General features: G+C 40.1%; 1 protein-coding gene and 1 long non-coding RNA gene across 8 annotated transcripts in view; one reads left to right on the forward strand and one right to left on the reverse strand.

Moving 5' to 3' along the window:
• The window catches only part of LOC137240277 (uncharacterized), a 113,919-nt gene extending 102,834 nt beyond the window's left edge, over positions 1-11,085 (forward strand). The window contains exons 2-5 of the long non-coding RNA XR_010949674.1: positions 8,701-8,902; positions 8,962-9,548; positions 9,607-9,768; positions 9,831-11,085. This is a non-coding gene — a long non-coding RNA (uncharacterized lncRNA). The remainder of the gene's footprint in view (positions 1-8,700; positions 8,903-8,961; positions 9,549-9,606; positions 9,769-9,830) is intronic.
• Positions 1-26,852, reverse strand: part of cad (caudal) — a 663,489-nt gene extending 636,637 nt beyond the window's left edge. For 5 of the 7 annotated variants that reach the window (XM_067766322.1, XM_067766323.1, XM_067766319.1 and 2 more), the window contains exon 1: positions 26,245-26,852. The gene's annotated coding sequence lies outside the window, so the exon portion shown is untranslated. The remainder of the gene's footprint in view (positions 1-26,244) is intronic. The other 2 variants (XM_067766324.1, XM_067766325.1) reach the window with 2 other exon arrangements.
• Between the last annotated feature and the right edge of the window lie 552 nt (positions 26,853-27,404).

Consider the following 27,404-nt stretch of genomic DNA (forward strand, 5'->3'; position numbering starts at 1 on the left):
ACCGATTTGGCTCGAATTTTTTTTCAGTTCTCCGTAATTGCTAGGAGAAGGTTTTTACGAAAGAAAATTTTGGGTAAACCCTGCGAAAAAGTCGGAAAATTGGAGAAATCGAAAATTGAGAACGGGAGGACCGATTTGGCTCAAATAACAGAGTTTAAACAGAATTGCATTTTGAGTGGAGAAATTAACGAGATAAATAACAGATGGTGCTGTGCTTAGGTTGAGCGTAATTTGACAGGTGCACTTTTCTCATTGTCATTTTTTATTAAACAAATGTGCTATTTTTCTTGCTGCAATTGATTCGAGTTTTTCTGATTTTCGTGCTCATCGATTTATTTTTCTGATTTCGGATAGTCATATATCGCGTATCACATCCACAAACGGTACAAGCATTACGATCAGTTGAAATTCCATTGCGATATTTATCAATTCGATTATTTTTTAAGAAAATAAGTTGTTGTAAAAAGTGAGGTTATCTTCTAGAACTGCGGGCATATATTGCGATACATTCATTCCGTAAGTATTTTTTTTAAGAATTTTATTTTTAAAAGGATTAGTCAAAAATTACTTTATTGCTTATTAGCTAGAGTTATTTGCTTGACTAATGCCTCCTATTAGACGACCAAACCTTGGACGACGTACACGCCGTGCAATAATTAGTCAGAACATCCGTGATAATCAAACGCAAGAGGAACGTGCAGAAGAAAATGAATGGAGACGTGCCCATGTTGCACAAGTTCGCGCTGCATAATCACCACAACAAATTCAACAAAATATTGTTAGAACACCAGTCATAAATGTAGGCTTGAATCGCGCTGCTTTCGAATACGATTCCGCAATAGCCTACAAAGATCTTCGCTGCGTTGATATCGGCGCATTGTCTGTCGTATGCCAGCATTGCAATGCTTTGAAGTTTTAATCAGAAACCCCCGGCTTATGCTGCGCTGGTGGCAAAGTGAAATTACCCGCCAGAGCCATTTTATTCGTTACTCTATGGAAATACAATCCAATCAAAACATTTTCTAGAGAATAGACAAAAATATAACGGATGGTTCCAAATGACATCATTTGGGCCCAAGTTGTTGATGTACCGGGCTACAATCCCACTTTTAAGGTAATGATGTCCCATTATTATCAAAATGAACAATTATTGTTATATTTTTTCGAAATTGCTTCCAAACATTCAGATTTAAGGGCAAATTCACCATCGAGCGGGCGCTTTGTTACCACTACCGAACGAAGATCATAAGTTCCTTCAGATCTATTTCGTTGGTGATTCGGCAATTGAACTGTATCAGCGTTGTGCAATTTTTACTGCTACTAAACGTGAAATGATCGAACAATTACAAAATCTTCTGCATGCTCATGCCCGTTGATGTTCTGTCGTGGAGAGGATGGATATCACTCCAATATAAATATGGTTAATCCATCGACAGATTTGTTTACAAGTCATCGCTTCTATTTTATTTTGCAACCGAGTTCGAATTCATAATTCAGGAGAAGAAACGAATAAGAAGGTCAACTCAATGAATTTTTATGCGTATCGTTTGATGATTCGGCGCGATGTTGACAATCATCTGTTGAGATATCGCCAGGTGTTTCAACAGTACTGCGTTGACATGTACGCATTTACGTCAAGGTCGAAACGGAGCGCCTCAATTTCATTCGTTTCAATCAGTCTAAGTTACGATCAGATGAATACATACACCTGCGTGATGCCATGGTTACTGAAGGAGACGCAACCAACATCGGTTCTTTGACCATTCTTTCAGCTACTTACGTTGGAAGCCCGAGCCACATGCATGAGTACGCTCAGGATGCCATGACGTATGTTCGGAATTACGGACGGCCGGATTTATTCATCACGTTCACTTGCAATCCGAAATGGCCTGAAATTACGAATCTCTTGCTGACAGGACAAACATCCAGCGATCGACATGGCATCATTGTACGAGTGTTCAGACAAAAGATCAAAGTACTCATGGATTACATCGTTAAGCATAAGGTTTTTGGCACAATCCGTTGTTGGATGTACTCGGTTGAATGGCAGAAGCGTGGCTTAACACACGCACACATTTTGCTTTGGATGCTCGACACGATCCGTCCAGATGATATTGATTCGATCATTTCGGCCGAAATACCAGATACAGAAACTGATCCGGAGCTGTATTCAATTGTGACAACGAACATGATCCGTGGGTCTTGCGGAGTCCACAACCCAGACTCGCCGTGCATGGAAAACGGAAATTGCACAAAACGTTTCCCCCGTCCCTTGGTGGCTGACACATTCTCTGGAATCGACGGATATCCATTGTATCGGCGTCGTTCTCCAGATGACAATGGCAGATCAATCGTGATGAAAGTGAAAGGAAACAATGTCATCGTCGATAACCGCTGGATCGTTCCATATTGTCCGCTTTTGTCGAAAACGTTCTCAACTCACTGCAATGTTGAGTACTGCAATTCCATTAAATCCATCAAATACTTTTGCAAATACGTGAACAAGGGGAGCGACATGGCGGTATTTGGCATTGTTGAACCGAATGCAAACGACGAGATAACGAAATTTCAACTTGGACGTTACGTGAGTTGTAACGAGGCAATTTGGCGGCTGTTTTCGTTTCGGATTCATGAACGTCACCCGACTGTGGTACATTCGGCAGTACACTTGGAGAACGGCCAGCGAGTCTACTTTACGGACGCAAATGCAGCGCAAAGAGCAGAACAACCTCCATCTACAACGTTGACAAATTTCTTTTCGGCATGCGAAACCGATCCGTTCGCAAGGACTTTACTATATTCGGAAATGCCACGCTATTATACATTTAGCGTTGCATCAAAGAGGTTTCAACGCCGGAAAAAAGGTAATGTTGTTGCTGGCTTTACTGATGTCTATTCCACCGATGCTCTCGGATGAATATACACAGTTCATCCACGCCAAGACGAATGCTTCTATCTTCGCTTGCTTTTGGTTAACATCAGAGGCCCCACATCCTTCGATTCGCTGCGTACTGTGGATGGTGTGCTATGCGCCACTTTTCGAGAGGCTTGCCAACGTTTGAGTTTGCTTGAAAACGATACACATTGGGACTCCACTCCCGCCGATGCAACTGTTTCTTCGCCAGCGAATCAAATTCGTACATTGTTTGCGATCATCATAGCCGCATGTCATCCATCGAATCCGACCGAATTGTGGGACAAATATAAGGACGAGATGGCTGACGACACAGGAAAAGTTTGTAAAGCACTGGAAGGAATATTACCGGGCAGGATAACATCTGCCGAGCCAGCTGGTATTTATATAATCCTTTTGTTTTTCCATCAAAAACACAAATTGTATAAAACTGCTAACGGCTGCCTACAAGTAGCAGCGTAGGAATTACACAGGCGACCAATCTTAAACCAAGCCCAAAGACCAATCTTAAACCAAGTCCAGACCCAAATAAATAAATATATAAATTATCACCGGGCTTTGCATGCGTTTCATTTATAGGTTCATAAAATTGCCACATTTCAATTCTTTTTTTAATATAATTTGCTGTTTGTCATCTTTCAGTCGGTATTAAAACGGATTTTTAATAAATTAATGCAACCCAATTTCTGCAGCCAACGAGATCAAAACGTCGTTTATGAAAATAGCAATTCAAAATAACGTCACCTCAAAGAGCAAACTAGCTAAAACTAAGCACAACCGAGTGCTGCCAGAGGTGATTTTCATTCTTCACGAAGAAATATCGCTATTGGCGAAATGCTGACAGAGGTGATTGTCATTCAAAAGGATCGAATGAAGGAAAATCGCCAATCACTGATATATTTGGATAGCAATAGCTATCACTAGCCGTGTTTTTTTTACACGCATATACGTTTCGTTTGCGCGTGAAAAAAATACCTACCCTCGCTTAGATAATGCTTAGGAGACCCATCTAGCGGCAGTGGTTAAACAACTAGCTACAGCTACAGGGTGTACCGAAAAACGGAGACACAACCCTCTGTTGTATTTCTGTTTATAACATATAGCTGAATCAGTTGTGATAGATAGTGGACGCACCGGGTTTTTTTACACGCGTATACGTTTCGTTTGCTCGTGAAAAAACACCTATCCTCGCTTAGATAATGCTTAGGAGACCCATCTAGCGGCAGTGGTTAAACAACTAGCTACTGCTACAGGGTGTACCGAAAAGCGGAGACACAACCCTCTGTTGTATTTCTGTGTATAACATATAGCTGAATCAGTTGTGATAGATAGTGGACGCACACAGAATACATGGAATTAGTGCAGAGGGTGAAACATGGGCACATATTTCAGTTAAACCTGAGTATAATGCGTATTCAAATTAAGTAGTACTAATTTTGTGCGTAGCAATTTCAGAGGTGTATTTAAAGTTTGTCGCGATTTTTCTTTCGGGTCGATGCAATCACGGTTAGTGAAATATCGTCCATCACTACTAGGTAGCTTTTAATAAAGTTATAGATATTTGATGGAGTATGTTTCTGAGTGGAAAGTCAGACGCTTAGTGAGTAGTTTTCCCCAGCACTTTGCCTAATATGTGTAAAAGCCCTATTGGTCTGTATGATTATATCTCTTCAACCACTTTATTGGGTTTCGGTATCACTATGACATACGCTTCTTTCCATGCCTTCGGAAAGTAACCAATCTTTAAACAAGCGTTTATAGGTAAGTGATTAAATCAGGATAATCTTTGATTACCTCCAAACATATGTATATCCGATGTCAGGTGATCTAATCCAGGAGCTCTATTAGGATTCATTGTATAAATAGCCTCGACGACCTCGGCTTCTGTGAAGTCTTTGTCCTCAGGTGTACTTACGCTATTTTTTACCTGACTGCGGATTTCACACTGGCGTATGTTTGTGTCTTCATAATCGTATGGGTAGAAGTGCTGCAGTAGAACGTTTGCTGTTTCGATACTGGTCTCTGTGGTACTTCCTCCATGGTGCAGTGTCGTGGGCGGACGCTGTACGGGACGCTGTGGTATTTGGCTAAAAAATTTAAATATTTCCTATTCTTTTTAAGGAGGAAACGCACTTATTAAGGAAAATTGTTCTTATAATGAAAGAAGATTTGTACTTAGCACAGATAAATCAATGTACCTAACTCAAGATTGAATAAATTTTTACTAACTTCAAGGAATTTATGAACATATTAAGTAAATAATTGCCCTGAAGTTGAAAAGCGGTGTAAATTTATAATAAAGCTATTTTTTACTGAATATAATAGCGCATTTACTTGTACTCGCTGCCAGCGCAAGTTTTACTAGATTTTAGGAATTTATAATAAAATATGTAAAAAATTTTTATAAAAACCCAAATAGCTATTAAGGCAATGCTTTACTTAATTTAAGAGCATATTTACTTGTCTTCTCTACCGATGACCAAAATTGCACTGCTTATAACATTGTATGTACGTACATACATACGTGCTGTAGCAAGTTCAAAAAGTCCCGTTGTTTTGTTGCGCGTCATTTGTCGCTTTTTCTGTTTCAATGAAATATTTGGCAGTTGCAATTTCACTGTTCAATATGAGGAACGCAGACTTGTTAGATATTTTGTTCCAATTGAAAGGTGAAATATTTTTTTATTTATTCAAATGAGAGAAATACCTTATTTAATAATTTTGGAAAAATTTAAACAACGTGACATAAGGACGGACAAGGGGACAGCTGTTTCGATTATACCTTGTAAATCTCTTCAAAGCCTTTTCTCCCGGGAGTGGGAGTCGAACCCGCACTCCTACGATAGTTGAAATGGTTACACACGCATTCAGCTAAGTCATGCCTTAGTTCTAAAGTTTTTCCCAATTGCCTTCTTTCGCATATATAATCTTCTACACATCACGTAGTTCGTATGTAGTTATGTGTTGAAGTTATGCATGTTTGTAAGGCGGTTTCATAGAAACTTGGAATTATTGCTGTTTTTGTTCTATTTATAGAACTACAACGAATTAAACAAATGTTGTCTCTTTATATGAATTAATCGGAGATTGCCCATTTTGCTTTAAATGTATGAACATTTATTTTAAGAAATTTTTAATTTTATAATTTATTTCATAATTTGGGAAAAATTTAAACAACGTGACATCAAGACGGACAAGGCGACAGCTGTTTCGACTATACCTTGTAAATCTCTCCAAAGCCTTTTCTCCCGGGAGTGGGAGTCGAACCCGCACTCCTACGATAATTGAAATGGTTACACACGCATTCAGCTACGTCATGCCTTAGTTGTTGTAAAGTTTTTCCCAATTGCCTTCTTTCGCTTATATAATCTTCTACACATCACATACTTCGTATGTAGTTATGTGTTGAAGTTATGTATGTTTGTAAGGCGGTTTCATAGAAACTTGGAATTATTGCTGTTTTTGTTCTATTTATAGAATTACAACGAATTAACCAAAGGTTGTCTCTTTATATGAATTAATCGGGGATTGCCCGTATTGCTTTAAATGTATGAACATTTATTTCAAGCAATTTTTAATTTATTTAATAATTTGGAAAAAATTTAAACAACGTGACATCAGGACGGACAAGGCGACAGCTGTTTCGATTATACCTTGTAAATCTCTTCAAATCCTATTCTCCCGGGAGTGGGAGTCGAAACCGCACGCTTACGATAGTTGAAATGGTTACACACGCATTCAGCTACGTCATGCCTTAGTTGTTGTAAAGTTTTTCCCAATTCATACATTTAAGGCAATACGGGCAATCCCCGATTAATTCATACAAAGAGACAACATTTGGTTAATTCGTTGTAGTTCTATAAATAGAACAAAAACAGCAATAATTCCAAGTTTCTATGAAACCCCTTACAAACATGCATAACTTCAACACATAACTACATACGAAGTATGTGATGTGTAGAAGATAATATATGCGAAAGAAGGCAATTGGGGAAAACTTTACAACTACTAAGGCGTGGCGTAGCTTAATGCGTGTGTAACCATTTCAACTATCTTAGGAGTGCGGGTTCGACTACCACTCCCGGGAGAAAAGGCTTTGAAGAGATTTACAGGGTATAATCGAAACAGCTGTCGCCTTGTCCGTCCTGATGTCACGTTGTTTAAATTTTTCCCACATTATTAAATAAATTAAAAATTGCTTGAAATAAATGTTCATGCATTTAAAGCAATACGGGCAACCCCCGATTAATTCTTATAAAGAGACAACATTTGGTTAATTCGTTGTAGTTCTATAGATAGAACAAAAACAGCAATAATTCCAAGTTTCTATGAAACCGCCTTACAAACATGCATAACTTCAACACATAACTACATACGAAGTATGTGTTGTGTAAAATATAATATATGCGAAAGAAGGCAACTGGGAAAAACTTTACAACAACTAAGGCATGACGTAGCTGAATGCGTGTGTAACCATTTCAACTATCTTAGGAGTGCGGGTTCGACTCCCACTCCCGGGAGAAAAGGCTTTGAAGAGATTTACAAGGTATAATCACGTTGTCTAAATTTTTCCCAAATTATTAAATAAATTAAAAAATTAAAAATTGCTTGAAATAAATGTTCATACATTTAAAGCAATACGGACAATCCCCGATTAATTCATGGAAAGAAATACCGTTTTCACACAGAAACTTAATCGAATCACAATTCCATTTAATGAAATAATTAAGTTTCCCTTTTCATACAGAGCCTTTTGCTTCATTAAGCGAACATCTGTCAGCAGCCCTAAAAAAATATTTCGTTTTTATAAAAAATAGTTAAAATGGAAAAGAGCCGTTTCCTTCTGAACTATAAATATAATCAAAATAAAATGCATGTGCAACTACCCATAGATGTTGCACCTAACCAAATATGTACCTATTTTGAAGCAAATGCAGCGAAAATTTAATTTTGAACTTTATTGAAAATAATTAATTTTTGATTGTCATTTGTTACAATGACAATAAAATTCGAATCTCCAAGCAAAACCGACTGGATTTTTCACTCGATGAGGCATCCAATAAAGCAATAATGAGATAATTAAGAATTTGTATTTTATATGGAAGATTTAGTTCAATTAGGGCTTATGTAGAAAACTTGACTAATTATTTCATTTAGCCTCTGTTTCAAATTGGCATAAAACTATCATAAATGAAGTTTTCAATAATAGAAAAGTATTGTGCATGTTTTTCTTAAAATATACAAGTCTTGTAGTATAGGTGAAACAAGAAAAAAATCGGAAATTTAAAATTTGCTTCTGTCATGAAATATTTGCAAAAGAAATTGAACATTTTCATGTGGTTGTTGTAATTTTGTCGTACATAGAAAAAAAATTTGCAGAAAGGTATTTCGGTCGGGTTTAATTTGATCCCCAAACCGGTGTTGGAGAAAAACACAATGGATCCCACCTCCGGTTTCGGAGCGGTACGGGGTCATATTTCGGTTTTTTGAGAATATATTTTGACAGAAGCAAAATTTTTAATTTCCGGCTTCAGATTCGCGGTCCTGGGTCCAAACATCTCTCCCAATATTTTTGGAAGTGTATTAATAATGTCGTGCTGTAGTATAGATTTACGGGAATATGTACAAGACTTGTATTCTAGAGAAAGGGGCCTGCTTCTGAGCAAGAAAGTTAAAATTTATTTATTCACTTTTTGTCTATTTATTTTGTTTTGCTTATTTTTAAATTTTATTTTATTTTAGTTTATTTCATTTTACTTTTTTCTTTTTTATGTTTATTCTATTAGAGAGCATAATATTGCATTAAATGCCCTAAAATATTTAAAAAGCAGCCATTTAAGCGAAATTGTACCAAAAAATTTATTTGGAATCCGCGTCATATTTGAGCACCATTTACGACTTTGGCAAGTAGCAGAACGTGTCCTTGATGAAGTTCATAGTGAAACCCCACTATCAGAAAATCCCAGTTTTTGCAATGAAATTAATAATGTAAATATTTATTTACTATTCCATTTGACTTTAATTATTTCACACACATTTTTTTTTAGATTCCCATTTTAGATATTTTGAAATCCAGCCAAGTCATTCGAAAAAACTAACAAGTTTACTGAAAGCGAAAGAAAACGTTTAAGCTCGTTCATTGGGAGCACATTGATAATAAAAAAGCAACAAGGCCGAAAGTATTTAAGCAAATTTCGGAACAAATTGGTTCATTTTTTTAACAGAAACCAAGGCGCTTAGTTGTCGAAATAACTTATTTTTTTTATCTTAAACTAACCGTAACAATATCACTTTCAATTTTTTTTTAGGAAACGTATTATTTATACAGGAAAGGGAAAACCGGGGGCTTTCTTTGTGCAAAATACCATAATGCTGTTTATCGATTACGAAAATAAAATGTAGGTCACCCCAATGTTCTCCAAACTAATATAGAAAGCCAACAAGCAACAACAAGCGATTTTTCATACGAAGAAAGTAAAACCTGGCTGCAGTACAACATTGCTCCCTAAGAAGAAGTTTTAAAAAATGGGAGGAGTGCTTTTCCAATAGAAGCAACATTTTAAAATCAGCGGCTTCTACCTCAGATATCTTATCCGATTGGCCGATTTTCAAGAAAGGTTTTGGCTTTTCTTTGGTAAGTTCCTCAACAATTTTTTTCGTATCCTTTATGAATCTGTTGTTGTTCCCAATAGATCGGACAGGACTTTGCAAAACTTCTCCAGGGAAAGCAAAATTTGGTTATTGAAAATTGGGATCAATTTGTTAAGAACGTGGGCCCAATATTAAAAAGGTCAATAAAGGACCTTGGTCATTGGAATTGCTTAATCGCTTAGACAGAGAAAGCTTGCAAATAGGTAATTGTATTTTTAATTATTGCAGGCCTAGCGAATGAATGAATGAATGATTATCACTTTAGATGATCGAGATGTTGTTGTTTCCTTTTGCTTGCCAGCCCTCTTTAAGCCGAAAAGCCGAAATAACAAAAAGAAAACTACTACTGCAACTTCCAGAGACCCATTTGTTTGTATCGCAAATTAAGGCGATAAAGGACGAGTGTCTTAGCCAAAATACTTCTGTACAGCCTTTCGTGTGTGCAATTGGGGATGAGATCCCTGAATTAACCGAGGTTTTTTGTTTATTTTGCAGGAATTTATTATAAGCAAAGTAATATTGTATGTAGCATCGATATATGCTTAAATGTGTTCGATTTAAAATATCCAGAAACCTGTAAGTTAGTATGGACATTCTTAGATCAGTTTTTTTTTTTTCTAATGACAAAGAGAGTTTAGTATCCACTATAATTAACGTTCTAAAATGAAGTGCTCAGTATGTGATAAATTTTTTTCAAATTCCGAAGACTTATTTATTCATTTAAAATATTACCACCAAAAACAGCAAACAGATACTTTTAAACGTGGATTTATTAATTGTTATCAAATTATAACGAACATCAGACCTTTCCGTAGACATATGCGTAGTACTAGTATTCATGAAATCAAAACACTGGAAGTAGAAAACGCGCAATTTCAAAATGTTTGTAGTTATCCTCAATTTAAAAGTCGTGCAATTAGTTACAACTCAATCAAAAATTGTAAATGCATTAATGCATTAGATGAAATCGTGTCATTTCCCATTAAATTTCAAATTAAAAAGTTCTGATCACATAGAACTATATAATGCCTTGGGCAAACACACAGCTTCAATTTTGACAGTTTGCTATTGGTTCCCAACTTTTCCCGTTAATTTAAAACTTAAATTAGATTTAAGTTTTCCATCTGCTCTTTTTAAAAGTGAAGACATAAAAACATATGGCACAAAGGTGTTTGTACAAATTAATAGAAATTCGTAACGATTTAGAGGAAAACGGAGTAGAATTAAATATAAATAATTCACCAAAGTTGTTTACTTACTTCTCTTTGGCATTAATACTTGGAGATAACTTGGCACTAAACCACGTTTTTTTGTAAAGCAAAGAAAGAGGAAGCAAAAGCTATGTGTGAAGAAAATCCGTTAACCATCCAAAAAAAAAAACATAGGCAATTAAAGGCTTATGCAAAAAATATGACTTTTCGTCAAAATATAGTTTTATCTTGGGTTATAAATTCTCCATAAATTTTTCAAACTTCATATCTAAATTTAAAACCGACTTGTATACGTTTAGCAAAAAGCAACATGATCTCATATCTTCAAAAAACATATCAGTTTTAGAAATATTTTATACAAAGGAAATTCTAGATATATGCACATGCTTTGAGTTCTGTAAAATAAATGGCACAATGTTCCAATCAGACATATGAATAGGTTTTTGTGTTAAAACCTACATTTATCATTTATAAAATCAAAGAAGTTTTCAAGTTGAATGAAGAAGTTGATATGCTTTTACAGAAATTTTTGTTAAAATATAATAACATTTGTTATGTTGTTGTTGTTGTTGTAGCAATGCTCGCCCCACCTAATAGCCGCGACCGATCACAAATTGCCATCAAGATCCTCTAACGGGAGTCCAAAGAAACTTGCCGTTTCAACAGGGGTGGACCATAAGGAAAGGGGTGTTAGAGGCGTTGGTTCCACATTACAATTAAAGAGATGGTTGGTGTCATGTGGGGACACATTGCAAGCGGGGCATACATTTTGTATGTCGGGGTTGATTCTGGATAGGTAAGAGTTTAACCTGTTACAGTATCCAGAACGAAGTTGAGCAAGAGTGACACGCGTTTCCCTGGGGAGTATGCGTTCCTCTTCCGCGAGTTCTGGATATTTTTCTTCAAGTACTGGATTCACCGGGCAATTCCCGACATAAAGGTCCGACGCGAAGATGGAGTTCACCAAGGACCTGCTTGTGTTTTTTCGCTTCATACGGCTGGGTTCTCAGGTGCCGTATTTCCTCAAAATGCTTACGGAGATGACTCCTTAGGCCCCTAGGCGGTGCTGATTCGCCAATCAGATGTCTGTTGGGATGCCCAGGTTTCTGGGTATTCAACAGAAACTGTTTGGTCAGCATCTCATTTCTCTCCCTGATGGGGAGTATTCTCGCCTCATTATGCAGATGGTGTTCTGGGAACATAAGAAGACAGCCCGTGGCGATTCTGAGAGCAGTATTTTGGCAGGCCTGTAGTTTCTTCCAGTGGGTAGTTTTTAGGCTTGGCGACCATATGGGTGACGCGTAGCACGTAATCGGCTGGCTAATTGCTTTGTATGTGGTCATGAGCGTTTCTTTATCTTTTCCCCAGGTACTGCCAGCAAGGGATTTGAGGATTTTATTAAGGCTCTGAATTCTCGGAACAATTGCGGTTGCGTGCGCACCAAAATGTAGATGCTGATCAATCGTCACACCCAAGATTTTGGGGTGTAGGACAGTCGGTAGCGTAGTGCCATCGACGTGGGTGTTCAATATGGTCGACATTTCGGGCGTCCATGTTGTAAATAAGGTCGCGGAAGATTTAGTCGGTGACAATGCCAGGTTTCGCGAGGCGAAAAAACTGGAGAGATCAGGGAGATAGCCGTTTATTTTATTGCATAGCTCATCGATCTCTGGGCCTGGGCCTGTGGCCATTATTGTGCAGTCATCGGCGTAGGAAATGATTGTGACTCCTTCCGGTGGTGAGGGTAGCTTAGATATGTAGAAATTAAACAAACGTAGGGATAGGACACCACCCTGTGGCACCCCTTGTTTAATTCTCCTTGGTTTTGATGTTTCGTTTCTGAATTGCACCGATGCCTGCCGACCACCCAGATAATTTGCGGTCCACCTTTTAAGACATGGGGGAAGGGTAGACCCTTCCAGGTCTTGCAGTAATGAGCCATGGTTGACCGTATCAAAGGCTTTTGATAGGTCTAGCGCTACGAGTACTGTTCTATGGTGGGGGTATTGATTCAAACCGCAATTTATTTGGGTGCTAATGACATTTAGCGCGGAGGTAGTGCTATAGAGTTTTCTGAAGCCATGCTGATGAGGGGCTAGCTGCAAATGTGCTTGGAAATAAGGGAGCAAAATGGCTTCAAGCGTCTTTGCCACTGGCGATAGGAGAGATATCGGACGATATGACTCACCTACGTTAGCTGGTTTCCCAGGCTTTAGTAGCGGGGCCACCTTGGCCATTTTCCATTTCTCGGGTATGGCAAAGGTGGAGAGAAACCCTCTTTCCCTAGGGTTTTAAGCATCGGCATGGCTATGCCGTCTGGGCCCACTGCTTTGGATGGTTTAGCGCGACCAATGGCGTCCTCAACCTCTCTAGCGGTGATGGTGATTGGTGACGCGCTGAATTTGTGTTTATCTGCGTGTCTATTGGCTCTCCGTCTATCTTTGTCGACCGTAGGATGCATTATATATTGTCGGCAGAAAGCGCTCGCGCATTTTTCCGCATCCGACAGCACCTTATCGCCAAAGGCGATGGAAACTTTGTCTTTGTGCTTAGTCGGATTCGATAGGGACTTTACGGTGGACCAAAGTTTACCTACACCGGTAGAGAGGTTACAACCTCTTAGGTGCTCTTCCCATTTCGCCCGCTTGTGTTCGTCCACAAGCAATCTGATGCGTTGGTTTATATCCCTTATTTGGGGGTCGCCTGGATCAAGCTGTCTTATAAGGTCGCGTTCCCTCGCTAAGCTCGCGGCCTCCGCCGGGAAGTGGGCCGGAAGGCACGCTCCCCTTGGCGGGCATCATTCGGGATAGGGAGGGCAGCAAAGCTGCTGTCTGTTGCAGATTTATATTCTTCCCACTTTCCTTTTTTGAAGTTTATGAAAGTGCGTTTTTCGGTGACGATGAAGTCGGCGGTACGCTCGAACGAAATAAGTATGGGCAGGTGGTCGGATGCCAATGTTACCATCGGCTGCCAGTTGACGCAGTTTACGAGTTCTGCGCTCACGATTGAGATACTTGGCGAGCTATTACAGCTTCCTACCATACGTGTGGGGGCGTCTCCGTTTATTGTGCAGAACGTCGTTTCTTCTATTTGATCCGCCAACATAGGCCTTGACGTTATAAGACATTGTCCCTGCGGTCGATGCCAGGATCAAATATATGATATTGCACAGAGTGGTGTATAATAAACGCGAGGCCGCCTCCATTTCCGCTCTCGCGGTCCTTCCTGTGGACATTATACCCAGAGCAGGTCTGCAATGCAGATCTTGCTGTGAGTTTAGTCTCTTGAATCGCAGCAATGCGGATGTTGTGCCCCTTCATGAAATCGACTATCTCCGTAATCTTCCCAGTTAGTCCATTACAGTTTAACTGCAGAATTCTGAAGTGCATGAGGGGTGACGCCGCCACTCTAGTGGTAAGTGACGGGTGACTACGCCTAGGTTGTGGAAGGCCAGGACGCAATTGCTGTTGTGGCCTTGGGACTGGGCGCCCTTGGGCAAGCATTGGGGTAGCCGGATGATTTGGGTTTGCGACCTGGCAACATGGCGCGATGAAACCCGTCGAGGGGTTGCCGCCGCGGAGACCAGAACATCTAGGAAAGTGGCACCACCCAAGGCAGGAGCTGCATTGAGCGGATGTCGCAAACCTATATATTCTGTGCTGGCAGACGGTGCAAACGGAGGTAGGGACTAAGAGTCTGTTTCCCTGACCTGCACGATTGCTGCCAGAAAAGAGGGGGGGAGAAGAAGACGGGGGCAGGGGCTGATGCTCAGCATTGCTACCAGCTCTACTACGAAGGTAGTAGTTATTAGTGGTATCAGCTGTTTGAGTTGTTGGCGCCGTGGGGCGCGAGCAGCAGCGGGTACTTGTTGTGGCTTGCTGAGCAGCGAGGCTTCTGGAAGGTAGTGGAGGGGCGCTTGGGCGTAGACTACGGGACGCCCTTGGGCGTGAGCAGCAAGGAGCCACAAAAGATTTATAAAAGTTACGTGGACGTCGGGTTTTGGGATCAAGCCCAGAACAACCTATCCGATGCAACCATCCCTTGCACGAGACACACTGAACAGAGTATGACCGTCCTAAAAAGATTCTTTTCTGGCAAATGCAGCAAACCCATTTCTCAGGACCGGGGTCAGGAGACGGACCCGGATTGGGTTCGATACCTTCCCGGAGTAAGAGAATATGTAGCAGTCCTGCTACAAGGAGCTGCTGGGAGGATGACAATTTGTGGGAGGGACGAAACAAATTAAATGGGGTCACACTGAAATGACAGTCCTCGGTCGGGAAAAATCCCGAGTCGCTCCGGTACATAGAACCGACTGCCTTAAGAAGCGCGCTGGTACGAATGTTGGAAATTCGAGTTCAATGCTCAGCTCCCGAAAAGCTAGCTGATGAAGAAGTGAAATCCAGAATAATGTCCTAGTAACCATCGCCGTTTTTAAACCTTAAAATTTTTCTCTAATATCAATAACAAAACCAATATATAAAGCAATATGAGCAAATCCGGTTAATTAAATACATATGAAATTTTTTTTAGCTTTTCGTAATCTTTCTTAAAGGGGCAATTACCGAGTTGGTGTTCTTTGCTTGCACAGCGGGAGTAGGATGCGCTTTGAGAAGTACGTTAACTCTTGGTGTGTCCAAATTGGAGACATCGAAAGCATTGTAGAAAAACACTAAAGTCGGATATGTTAACACGCTGATAGTCAATGTTAAGACGCTCAGACGCAAGCATGGTTTTACGAACTAGGGGACTTCACAAAGCGCAGTTTTATATCGCTTTCTTCCATCATGGCTGAGCCTACATTGGGGCTTTGGTTCCTAATAATCGGAACGAGCTTCTCTACTTTCACTTTCGGTATTCCTTTTATAATCAATAATAACCTTCTAGTTTTTGTATTATCTGCTCCAATGTCAGATACATTTGATAACTTATTCATTGCTGTATCGCGTTGCTCTAAGTTGTCGAACTCGATTTTAACTTGGTTATTTGACACAGGGGCTATTTTGAATGGAGCAAAGTTGGTATCTTTAAATGATACACTTTTTTTTAAAACTATTTAGCGAAGCCGACTGATTTTGATTATCCTTAGCTGAGCTGATTACAATCGCAGGATTGCATTTTTTATCTCCTGATTTGGCTACATTTGCATAATTTGCATTAGGGGACTCATTGTTTGAATTCAATGATTGCATAAGCTGAGAGAACTCCTCTCTTATTGTGGAACGTATATTTGCCGAGGTGATGGTGTGAAGATGATAGCAAAGCCACCATGGTGGAGCAATGAGCAGAGTCTTTTAAGAAGACAGGTAAAAGATATGTTTAAGCTAGCAAAGGCCGCGGAAAGCGAAGCGTGTCGGGACGAGTACAGAGATCTATTGAGGATATACAAGCGTGAAATTTCCAGGGCGAAGAGAACCTCATGGAAAAGTTTATGTACGGACATAGAGTACTCCAGCGAAACAGCACGGTTGAAAAAAGCCCTAGCAAGGGGAAACATAGTCCAGAGTCTAATAAAGGAAGAGTGAGTAACAGTGAGGAATCCCTTGAAGTGCTTTTCGACAAACATTTCCCATCGGGAGACGGTTTAGAAGAGCCAGCAGACAGCACTCACCCTTCTATCACGGAGCGGGTAGGGCCGGGCTTGGTGACCGATACCAAGATCTAATGGGCAGTTTCTAAGTTTAAATCGCCGGGCCCGGATGATATATTCCCGGCTATGCTACAAGTTTCAAGGAGAGCGGTCGTGGAATGGCTTAAAATAATATTCGATGGGTGCATAAGAATCATGTACCGCACTCTTGGAGAACTGCTCGTGTAGCTTTCCTACCAAAGGCGGGGAAGATCAGTGACGTATATCCCAAAGACTATAGACCCATTAGTTTAACATCATTTCCTCTTAAAACCTTTGAGAGGCTGATAGATGTGTACATAAAGTCCAACGTGGATGAAAAGCTGCTCTCCACAACACAGCATGCGTACACCAAAGGCAAGTCGGTAGACACCGCATTGCATAGGGTGGTAATAAGCATAGAGAAATTCCTGGAATATAAGGAATATGCTCTAGGGGTTATTGTTGTTGTTGTTGTTGTTGTAGCAGTGCTTCGCCCCACCTAATCGTTGCGACCGATCAAAAATTGTTATCAATATCCTCTTACGGGAGTTCAAGGAAACTTGCAGTTTCAACAGGGGTGGACCATAATGAAAGGGGTGTTAGAGGCGTTGGTTCCCCATTACAATTAGAGAGATGGTTGGTGTCATCTGGGGACACATTGCAAGCGGGGCATACATTTTGTATGTCGGGGTTGAATCTGGATAGGTAAGTGTTTAACCTGTTACAGTATCCAGAACGAAGTTGAGCTAGAGTGACTCGCGTTACCCTGGGGAGTATGGGCTCCTCTTCCGCAAGTTTTGGGTACTGTTCTTTGAGTACTGGATTCACCGGGAAATTCCTAGCATAAAGGTCCGACGTCTGTTTGTGGAGTTCCCCAAGGACCTGCTTGTGTTTTCTTGCTTCATACGGTTGAGATCTCAGGTGCCGTATTTCCTCAAAATGCTTACGGAGATGACTCCTTAAGTTCCTAGGCGATATTGGCTCATCAATTAGATGTCTGTTGGGATGCCCAGGTTTCTGGGTATTCAACAGGAACTGTTTGGTTAGCATCTCATTTCTCTCCCCGATGGGGAGTATTCTCGCCTCATTATGTAGACATTGGTCTGGGGACATAAGAAGACAGCCCGTGGCTGTTCTGAGAGCAGTATTTTGGCAGACCTTTAGCTTCTTCCAGTGGGTAATTTTTAGGCTTGGCGACCATATAGGGGACGCGTAGCATGCAATCGGCTGCCCAATTGCTTTGTATGTGGTAATGAGCGTTTCTTTGTCGTTTCCCCAAGTACTGCCAGCAAGGGATTTGAGGATTTTATTACGGCTCTGGATTCTCGGTACAATTGCGGCTGCGTACTCACCAAAATGTAGATGCTGATCAATCGTCACACCCAAGATTTTGGGGTGTAGGACAGTCGGTAGCGTAGTGTCATCGACGTGGACGTTCAAAATGGTCGACATTTGGGACGTCCATGTTGTAAATAAGGTCGCAGGGGATTTAGTCGGTGATAATGCCAGGTTTCGCGAAGCGAGAAAACTGGTGAGATCAGGGAGGTAGCCGTTTATTCTGTTGCAAAGCTCATCGATATTTGGGCCTGGATCTGTGGCCATTATTGTGCAGTCATCGGCGTTGGAAACTATAGTAACTCCTTCTGGTGGCGAAGGTAGCTTAGATATGTAGAAATTAAACAAAAGCGGGGATAGGACACCACACTGAGGCACCCCTTGTTTAATTCTTATTGGTTTTGATGTTTCATTCAATTGCATCGATGCCTGTCGACCACCCAGATAATTTGCGGTCCACTTTTTAAGACATGGGGGTAGGGTAGACCCTTCCATGTCTTGCAGTAACGTGCCCTGGTTGACTGTATCAAAGCTTTTGACAGGTCTATGGTGGGAATTTTGATTTAAACCGCAATTTATCTGGGTGCTGATGGCATTTATCGCGGTGATGGTGCGCTGGAGTTTTCTGAAGTCATGCTGATGACAGGCTAGCTGCAAATTTGCTTTGAAGTAGGGGAGCAAAATGGCTTCAAGCGTCTTGGCTACTGGCGATAGGAGAGATATCGGGCGATATGACTCTCCTATGTTAGCTGGTTTCCTAGGCTTTAGTAGAGGGACCACCTTGGCCATTTTCCATTTTTCGGGTATGACAAAGGTGGAACGAGAGAGGTTGAAGACATGTGCTAAATATTTCAAACCCTCTTTCCCTAGGCTTCTAAGCATCGGCATGGCTATGCCGTCTGGGCCCACTGCTTTGGAAGCATTAGCATGACCGATGGCATCCTCAACCTCCTTGGCGGTGATGGTAATTGGTGACACGCTGAATTTATGTTTATGTGCGTGTCTGTTGGCCCTCCGTCTATCTTTGTCGACCATAGAATGCATTATATATTGTCGGCAGAAAGCGCTCGTGCATTTTTTCGCATCCGACAGCACTTTATCGCCAAAGGCGATGGAAACTTTGTCATTGTGCCTAGACGGATTCGATAGGGACTTTACGGTGGACCAAAGATTACCTACACCGGCAGAGACGTTACAACCACTTAGGTGGTCCTCCCATTTCGCCCGCTTGTGTTCATTCACAAGCAATCTGATGCGTTGGTTTGTATCCGTTATTTGGAGGTCGCCGGGATCGAGCTGTCTTATAAGGTCACGTTCTCTCGCTAAACTTGCGTCCTCCGCCGGGAAGTGGGCCGAATTTCGGGAATTTTACCGCCGGGAATGAAACGAGCCGAGGCGGATTCAATGACCTTGGGGAAAGCACGCTCGCCTTGGCGGGCATCAGTCGGGATAGGGAGGGCAGCAAAGCGGTTGTCTGTAAAAGATTTGTATTCGTCCCACTTTCCTTTTTTAAAGTAAATGAAAGAGCGTTTTTCTAAGACTAAGGCGCAGACTACGGGACGTTTTAGGGCGTGAACAGCAAGGAGCCACAAAAGATTTATAGAAGTTACGTGGACAGCTGGTTTTGGGATCTAGCCCAGAAAAAAAAGCCCAGATGCAGACTATCAATGCTTAGCATTACGAGAGCTCTGAAAAAAACCCCGACGGCTGCACTGCATGCAATTCTGCACATTCCACTTGTAGACCTGGTAGCAAAGAGCATAGCGTTAACAACTGCAACCAGGCGCGGTGCCTCGGGGCAGCTTGAGCGCCGACCATACGGCCGTAGTAGTATAGCGTCATCAATCATAAGACGAACAGACTACCTGATTCCCTATCTTCGCTTCGAGGGAGATCTTAAGGCCACAATAGAGGTGGAAGATTGGCGCAAGTGTACTCAAATGGCGGACGAGGCGATACATGTGTACACAGATGGTTCCAAAGTAGTGGAAGGAGTAGGGTATGCGGTATACCGTGCTGATCCGGAAATAAACAGATCCTGCAGGCTTTCGGATTACTGTAGCGTTTTCCAAGCGGAAATATTAGCCGTAACCAAAGCAGTAGAAACCCTGGAAGATAATAGCTTAAGCTGCAACCGTGTTAACTTTTATATTGACAGTCAAACAGCAATTAAGGCAATAATCTCGTATAGCACAGCATCTAAATGCGTGTTAGAGTGTAAGCAGTCTCTGGAGAGAATCGGGACAGGGAGAAGCATACATCTGTATTGGGTCCCAGGGCTTATGAGAATAACTGGGAACGAAAAAGCGGATGAAAAAAGGGCGCATCCCTTGAAGCTTCCTCCGTAGACGTAAAGTTGCTTCTATAATTAAAAAGAGGGGACTGTAGACTCATGACGGATATTCCGATTGGACACTGCCTTCTGGCGTCACATGCTTTTAAATTAGGCTTGGTCAGTGATAGCAGATGTAGGAACTGCGGGTTGGAGGAGGAAAGGATCCAGCACGTTCTGTGCTCGTGCCCTGCGCTTGCCAGGCTAAGACTCCAGCTATTAGAAGTGATACAGCTGTCAGAACTAGCAGCAGCAAGTGGCTTAAGTCCTAGGAAGCTTCTAGTATTTGCCAAGAGGACGGAGTTATTTTTGACAGGGTTTTTCAGTTTGGTCGTTAAAACAAACTTCTGGTAACACTACGGACTCAATTAGTCTATGTGAGGTCCTCATGAACCGGCCATTTCAACCTAACCTAACTTTGCCAGCTGGCGCCAACAGAGCTTACGTTCCACACTTGTATTTCTGACAGTTTTCTGTTCCACGTCTTACCCTATCAGCTGATTAGGCGAAGGCGCATAAAAATATGTGGGCGACAATTTGTATTGTTGTTGTTTTTCTTAATGTTACTTTTACATATGCTTCTTTTTTTTAAAATGGTTTATTTTTTGAATTCGCCCTAGAGCTGGGACAAGAACAGTCTCGATATATGTAGCAAAACCACCTTTTACTCTTTGTAAACTTTAGAAATTTTATCTCTACTTTGGATATGAAAGGAAACACGTCTGACTACTACGAGTGTTGCCAACTAATCCCCGTGGTAGTTCTGAGTGCAGTATTTTGGCATATCTGCAACCTTTTCCAGTATGTGTTTTTTAAGTCGAGAAACCAAGCCAGCGACGCGTGTTACACGAGCGTCCGATCAACTGCATTGTAAGTTGCGCTGCCACATGCGACTTGGATATTTTCATGCGGCTTTGTACTTTAGATACAATATCGGAGGTCTGTGTCTTAAAGGTGATGTCGTGTTACACCTAAGTTGCTTGGGTGACTGCGTCACCTGTTCCTTGCACATCTAAAACAGAGGGGCATGAACTTAATGGGATCGCCCGAGGGAAAAAGAAGAGTAGTAGATAACTATTTATTTTTTAAACCAATTGGTATATTGAGGGGTCTGGGCCTGTTCCCACTATCGTGTAGTCTTTGGCATAGGAAATGTTGGTAGCTCGTTTAGTTCTCCTAGGTTTTGGGGGTCCGTTCTTGATTAACCAATGCTTGCGACCACTCAGATAATTTGTAATCCATCTGTTTAAACAAAGTTTAAGGGTGAACTTTCTATTCTTTGGATTAGTGCGCGGTGGCTGACTGTGTCAAAATCTTTTGACAGGTCAAATGTAACGAGCACCGTCCTGTGGTGCAGTATTGGGTGGTTAAGTCCGCCATTTATCTCGGTTTTAATGGCGTTTAGTGCGGTGGTAGTAGTATGCATTTTATCCAAGCCATGCTGATGGCCAGTACGAAAGTGGCATAGGCCCTAGAAAATTAAAGTTTTTACCACAAGGACGAAGTTATTTTATAACAGAGTTCCTGATTTTAAACATTGTTTTTCAGTTTGGTCGTCAAACAAAGTTCTGGTTAACCTTCGGACTCATTCAGTTTATGTGAGGTCAGTTCATTTTAACCGAACTTTATTTGATCCTTGCAAAATAAAGCTGAACTTTTTTTGCTATAGTAATTTGGTTACTTGATATCTAATTTTTAAATTTGATATACTATTATTTTGTCTTGTTTTTATAGTAATAATAGGTAATGATTAACCCACCATATCTCTTTATTTTGAATGCTGCTGACACATAATTAGTTTAGTAGGATAATCAGGTGGGTAGGATAATCTAGTACCTGTTTTTTGAAAACGGTAAGGTTAGGTTAGGTTGAACTGGTCGGTCCGTGATGACCTCACATAGACTGAATAAGTCCGTAGTGCTACGAGAAATTTGTTTAACGACGAAACAGGAAACCCTATCAATAACCAAGACCGATTTTATAAAATAACTCCGTCCACTTGACAAATACATTCAACTTACTAGGACATTTGCCACCTGCTGCTTTTAGATCTGACAGCTGTATCACTCCTCCAGCCCTGCGCTTGGGTCTAGGCCTTTCCCGTGGAGCTCTCGCCTTCTCGTAATCTTGCTCAATCTAGTTGGGATGAAGAAGCTCCGAGAGATGCGCCCTTTTCAGCTAGTTCATCCGCTTAGTCGTTCATAACTATTCCCATATGCCCTGGGACCCAATATAGATGTATGCTTCTGCCTCTCCCGATTCTTTCCACGGACTTCCTACACTCTAACACACTTTCAGATGCTGTGCTATGTGAGACTATTGCCTTAATTGTGGCTTGGATGTCAATATAGAAGTTGACGCACTGCAGTTTAAGCTACGTATTTACTTCCAACTTTTCTACTGGTTTGGTTACGACTACTACTTCCACCTGAAAAGGATTACAGTGATCTGGCAGCTTGTAGTATCTGTTTATAGCTGGATTAGCACAGTATACTGCAGACCCTACAGCTTTAGACCCACTTGTCTTGTCTATGAGGCTGCCTTGTCTTACGGCCGTGGGACCGGATATTTTCTGCCTCTTGAAACCAGGTTTGTCGCCTTCCACCGAACGTTGCATTCTGCCGTTCGATGTTTCTTCCTCCTCGTACGGGTTGCAGTGCCGAGGGTTTCTCGCATCAAACCTATCCAACTGCCTTCGACCTATTTCTATAGCCTCACGGGCCCATTCTAACCTCTCGCTCTCCAGTTCTGTTGGGTCGACCACTGCTCCCAAGCGTTTGAAAATTCTTAGTGCTGCACACTCTCCACACTACTTCTCCGTCTGCACTTGTATTCTTTTCCTGCATGGAGCTTATTGGATCTCTACTGCTCCCGCTCCCCGAGTCCAATGCATCGTTTAATGCGTTTTCGTCTTCCTTGGCTTGTGACTCCGTTCTCCCTCTTTCATCCTCCTTATTAAAATTAGATATTGAGTAGTTCACTTTGGTCGAACTCAGCGGTTCAGTATTAAATATGTAGGAAAGAACCGTCCGCCACAGTAGACCCCTTACTGTGGTAAGACCATCAATACTTCCCTAGGTGGCCCGGTATCGAGAATGCTCCGGTGAAATACAGCCGAGTATATGTCCTGGCTGCAAATCGTCAAACACGCACGGTCCGCATAACACAATAGATTAGGTGGCGAAACGGTGTAGATAACAGCCTTAAACCGCTCAGTCATATAGTTGGGCACTATGGAGCTCGGATAAGCCCTTAAAGTTGCCAAAAAATGTATATTGTTCATGAAAATACATTTACAGAGCAATTTCAGATAATAATTAATGGTGTGAGGACTATCTACTTTGAACTTAAAAGATCCATAAAGCTACATGGCTATCACCCGATCGAAGAATACGGCACAGAGTATAGAAAAAATCTAAAATTTTTACAAAAATAAGCCGAAAGACAGAAAGAAGGTTGCAAGCCCAGCTCAAAATTCTTTCAGAACAATTAGGGCGACATCGTAACCATTGTTTAGAGAGTCTTAGAGGGCAGTATTCTATGTCCTCTTCAACAGAGGCAGCGATGATAATGTTCCACCCGCTCTTCACAATAATTGCCACTGAATGATTCAGGCATGCTTAACGAACGAAACGATATCATTTCGTTACGATAATCAACGTTAATAAACGAAACGAAGTGATTTCGTTTCGTTTATTAACGTTAAGAACGACAAATTAACGTTAATTTGACGATCTTAATCGTTAATTTGTCGTTCTTAACGTTAATAAACGAAACGAAATGACTTCGTTTCGTTTATTAACGTTGATTATCGTAACGAAATGATATCGTTTCGTTCGTTAAGCATGCCTGGAATGATTCCACAGTTGGTACGAGACAAATCGTATGCATTTTTTTCATTTTTAGACCTTAACTAAAGAAAGCTATAACTTTTTCAGACAAACTATTCAGTGTACTACAATTGTGTTGTACATCTCTAAGTAAAAGTGGGAACCTGCTCTTGAAATGTATGAATAACTATGTGAAAAGTCCCAAATTCCATGCGTTTGTACACATATATTCAGGTATAGGCTTGATCAATTTTCAAATATGAACATTATGCATTTTTCCAGCTTATTAATATGAAGGAATAAAAAGTTGTTGCTAAGAAAACTAGGGTTGGTGCTTATTTGATTTTAAAAATAATGTTTTATGGGTGAAATTTTCTGAAGTTTAAATATTTTTCTATGCTCGATGGTTTTTTATGATTTTTGGTTGACATGAAAAAAATTTTACAAATTTAATATTTTTTTGAAACTCGAGGGTTTTAGTGTTATAGCACTTTTGGTTTGGTGAACAAGTTAAACTTTTTTTTATAACTCGTGATAGCGCCGACCTGTTTATGTCTTTAAAAATTAAAAAAAATTTTTTTTGGCTAAAGTTATGGGGGAATTTAATAATATGTATAACTTCTTCATGAACTAAGACGGTTTTGGCGGTTCTTAGCCTTTTTATGTAGAGGAAAAGCGTAGGTGCACGAAACTAAGCCACTTAGTTATTACAATTTTTGATAGAGCTTACGATTTCTTCTCGAACACAAGCGAGATTTTCGAGACCCGCGAAATCGAGAACTCGACTTCTCACGAGATTCTCTTCTCTCAAAGTGCTCGTAAATCTCCCGATTCTCTCGACATACACTTAGTCGTTGGATGGACAGTATTTATATACTTGGTTTCATTTTCGTGTGACTTCTTACTTGATTTTATTGCTTTCCAATGACACTTAACTCAAAACAAATTTATTATACATATAATTTTGTTAACAATATTTTATTTTTTTAACGAGACATCGAGAACGCGGCTTCTCGGGAGATTCTCGAATCTCGAAATACTCGTAATACTCGCAAGCTTATTGACTTTCATTGCAGTCGCTGTGTTTAAGTGACTTAAACTATGAACATTTTTCTCTCGTTTGTTTCATTAGCCATTGAGTGCGCTTGTAATTCTCAACTGTTTAGTGAAATATTCTAAAGACACAGTTTGAAATTTATATCCCAAAGCGGGGTTTTTCAAAGCAAAATAAGATGGCTCAACCCGCAGCCAATACTTTAGAGCCCCCAGTGCTCGCCCTAATGAATACATACAAGGTGAACGAGCGCATAGCAACCTCTCTCTGAACAATAAAATAATATACAGTCCACTAAAAATAACAAAATAATATAATTATAAAAAATCCGATTCGCCCGCCTGCATTGGTAGTATTCTGTACATTTCGGGGTTTTTTACTTGTGATTTTGTGGACATTTTCGCTTGTGCTCCAGAAGAAATCGTAAGCTCTATATAAAACAGCCAATGAATTGATTAAATTGAATGTCGAGAAGCCCGCGAGCCTTACGAGTAGTTCGAGATTCAAGAATCTCGCGAGAAGGCGAGACTCGCGAGAAATCTCTTTTCGAACAAGTTCGAGAAATCATAAGCTCTAATTTTTGAATAGAAAATAAGTAAATTAACGTAAAATATATATTTGTAATGTTTATTAAAAAAAAAAAAAATTGGAAACATTCGAACCACCGATCTCTCGACTGCAAGTTAAGCTCTCTAACTAGAGCACATAAATGAAAATGAGTCGAAAATTTTCGACTTGAAAGCGAGTCGGAATTGATTCGAACAAAACGGACATCGGCTCGATAGCGGCTGACGCTGTCTGAAACCTCTTTTAGTGACTGAATTGGTGGTATTTCTCAACATCATTTTACACAGCCTTATAAGTTAATAACTTAGATTGGCTTTTGGTATTTTAGTGACGAAAATTTTAAATAGCATATGGTACAATTTTATAATATTTACAATATGGCTTTTGGTATTTTAGTGACGAACATTTTAAATAGTATATGGTACAATTTTCACCCACTTTTACACATAAACGTTTATGTTTAGAGGATGCGCATTTGGACTACTTTTGTAAAAGTGGGTGAAAATTTTACCACATACTATTTACGTTTATGTTTAGAGGATGCGTATTTTGACTACTTTTGTAAAAGTGGGTGAAAATTTTACCATATGCTATTTAAAATGTTCGTCACTAAAATACCAAAAGCAATATTATGGTTCTTGTACATACATATGTAAATACATCACTCGCACTCGGGGAGCGATATTTAGCTACTAAAAAACAAAAAAATTTTAAAAATTAAGGACCCTAATATACATACCAATTTTTTATCACTGATTTCTCATTTACATATATTTATATATGTATATATGTAAATACTTTTGTATTATGTTCGTTTTATAAGTTTATATACATATTCCCGATTTTCAGCGAATAATACATTATTTATAAAAAAAACAATACTTTGATTGATATATTATTTAACACAATATTTATTATTTATATTTTTAGAAGGCAATTACACATAATGTTTAGATACACTTCAGGAGCTCTTACACCGTTGATACGACAGCTTTTTCGAAACTTAAAATAAACTGTTTATTATATAAAAGTGCAACACAACATAGGTATTTTCAACTGGCTTCCCTTAATACAGGTCCCGTTTCTAATGATCTTACATCTGCCGTTTACTTCTTTAAACACAAGCATATCCATACGTACATATATATATCTACCAATCCTAACAGGAACACCAATCAGAAGTACTGAAAACACGCTCGTCCGCCTTTCATCCATTCTAAACATTATTATAAATATATGCATATATGTATATGCATGTACATATATGCTTCCTTCTAGCTACCCAATAACCCACTAACGAAATGAAATCTACTGTTCCTTTCGCGCACCGGGTTGAAATCTAATTGGTTGTTGGAAACCACACCTCTGCCAACTTGTAGGCATGCCACCATTTTTTAACTAGTTCTTAATATTGCCGCGACTAATTTGAAGAATGCCATTATATAAATGAATATGGGCATGCATATGCGTGTGGAAACTGATATAACTATTTAGGATATATAGTTTTGGACTAATTAAGGCCACTAAATGCAACATTACATGCAAAAATATATAGATTAGAGTCCACATCGAATCTAGTTTCGAGTCTGGGAGGCCTATGATCTGTAAAGATCAGGGACAGAAAATAATAATTTTTTTTTCGGAGTCGAAAAAGTCCTGGTCAAAAATAGTCCTAGGTGAAAATGTTTGAGTTCACAGGTATCCCTATAGCAATATCTTGTCGAATCATGCATCCTTTTTATTTTTCCAACTTTTTCCAGAAAAGTCCACATATAAAAGTAAAATCTGTATTTTTATTTTTTTAGTCCGATAGAACTAGTTACACTCGGACTTTTAAAAATAAAAGTCCTAAAATAAAAGTCAGATCAAGACTTTTATTTTTTAAGGCCGAAATAAAAG

The sequence above is a fragment of the Eurosta solidaginis genome, chromosome 2 (genome assembly GCF_040869045.1).
Source record: "Eurosta solidaginis isolate ZX-2024a chromosome 2, ASM4086904v1, whole genome shotgun sequence".
Taxonomy (NCBI): Eukaryota; Metazoa; Arthropoda; class Insecta; order Diptera; family Tephritidae; genus Eurosta; species Eurosta solidaginis.